General features: G+C 40.2%; 1 long non-coding RNA gene across 2 annotated transcripts in view; it reads left to right on the forward strand.

Moving 5' to 3' along the window:
* The window catches only part of LOC146458314 (uncharacterized), a 37,404-nt gene that overhangs the window by 13,128 nt on the left and 22,344 nt on the right, over window positions 1-1,932 (forward strand). The gene's annotated exons all lie outside the window — the stretch shown is intronic.

A 1,932-nucleotide genomic window follows, 5' to 3' on the forward strand; every position in this document is an offset into this window, starting at 1 on the left:
TCAGGTTCTAGCGATCGGTAATGAAAACTGTTGCAAACCTGAAAGTTAATTTTTCCGTTTGCTACTTACTACAATGAGACGATATAAAAGGAAGAGAGAGAAGAGAGAAAAAGAATAAAAGTTGGTTCCTGATTCGAACTTGGCTCGTGCTTGACTCGTCCTACAAGTAAACTCGATCAGCCTGTCGTTTATCCTTTATTTGTGAGCGTTTTGTTGATCCTTTGTGGGCCGAGTTCACGAAAATCGGGATTTTTTCCGGTACCTTTCCTTCTGGAGAATACACCACATTACCTACGTATGCGGGGGCTTCTAAGGTGCCTCCTCGGGTTTTGGCCTCTGGGCCAAAAACTGCGCTGCGGTGCAATTACGTTCACCTTCGTTGACGGTGCTGATTATACAATTTCAAGGTTCGGCTACTAAGGAAAACCACATTTGTTTTGTTACCAGTTTTTTGAATGAAACTTCATTTTATTGTTGACACCTCACTCAAAGTTCAGGATATTTACTGGATTTAAACTTAGCCAACTGACTAACATGCAGGCTAGGCAAGTGCTAGAAACTTCTCAAACATGAAAGCCCTCAATCACGAACTTTGCCAAGAGTTTAGATGCTAAAGTTTAAATTAAAGTTTGTAGCTCAACTAGTAAAAAACTTATTCAAGTTGTGGGAAAACTTGTACAGAAACGGAACTGTTTCAGTTAAACATTCTTAAACCTCAACATTTCTGAAGCAAACCCTCATCGAATAACCGTGGGATAACCACAGCCTCTTGCGGGCATCATTCCTGATGCTAGACGATCAGTTTCATTTCAATTTTATTAAATGCTTGTATACTGGAATAATAAGAGCACTGGCTGGCGGTTACAGCGATATGCTACAGTGCGCACTTACTTTAGTAAAATCGAGATTTTTCTGATGTACTTCTGTTATGCCTTCTCGAGTTACTTTGTTTGGGCAATAACTAAATTTGAAGTTGACGCCAACCATTCTCTCCTAAGAACGTCTTAGCCTGGTCTTAGCTATTATATGCTGATTAATACCATGCGTTTAAATCTGTTCGTAGATATTGAATCAAACGTATGGTTTCTGGTTGTTTTGCTACAAGGCACAAAGAATCACTGCAAAATCGTTTTCGCTCCAACTTGAAGTTGGGATTTTTACTGAGGAGCGAAACGACTTCTTGATGAAACAAATACTTACCAGTTTAGACCTTGTCAGTCCGCTGAGAGTATATATACGTAATTCCCAGACGGCTTGATCTTGTTTGCACAGAAAGCCATCAAACAAAGGAGGTAAGCATTGGTAACTTCCACATATAGGTATACTGGTACATTTTTGCGTTTGACGTAGTAAGAACGCACCCCTAATACAGATCAGACTCGAGATTGTATGGGACAACGTTGATTCAGCGTATGAACGAATGGATCTTGGGACGTGTATCTGACACACCCTGCAGATTTGCAGGGGCGGATGACGTCATCACCAACTTGGAAAAGGAGTGAGAGCTGGGATCGAGATCAACGAACGCACTCCCTAATCTTTGATTATTACTAGTATCTCATTATTTTATTTTACGTTGGTTTATAAGTGAGAAAACAAGCATTGTTATTTAACAGTTATCATGATTCTGCAATGTGGAGGTCGATAGATATTTGCCAATTCGCCAAGCGGTAAGGTGAATATCTGTCGCTATTCACCGACACAAAGGAGAATAATTATTGCAGCTGTAGCTTTACATGAAACGAAGAATGACACAAGAAGTGTCCCAAGAACCTTAGCGCGTAAAAAACCATGTGCTGTTAGGAAAGCTAGATTGTAGCTTTTTTAGTGCGTGTTCTTTCATGCATCACTTTTTGCTGGACCAAACGGAAATTTTCATGGATCCTTAAGACTTAGAACTTCTACGGCCTCGTAGCTGCACAACGGTATTTT

The sequence above is a fragment of the Pavona decussata genome, unplaced genomic scaffold (assembly GCF_977016875.1).
Source record: "Pavona decussata unplaced genomic scaffold, jaPavDecu1.1 SCAFFOLD_233, whole genome shotgun sequence".
NCBI lineage: Eukaryota > Metazoa > Cnidaria > Anthozoa > Scleractinia > Agariciidae > Pavona > Pavona decussata.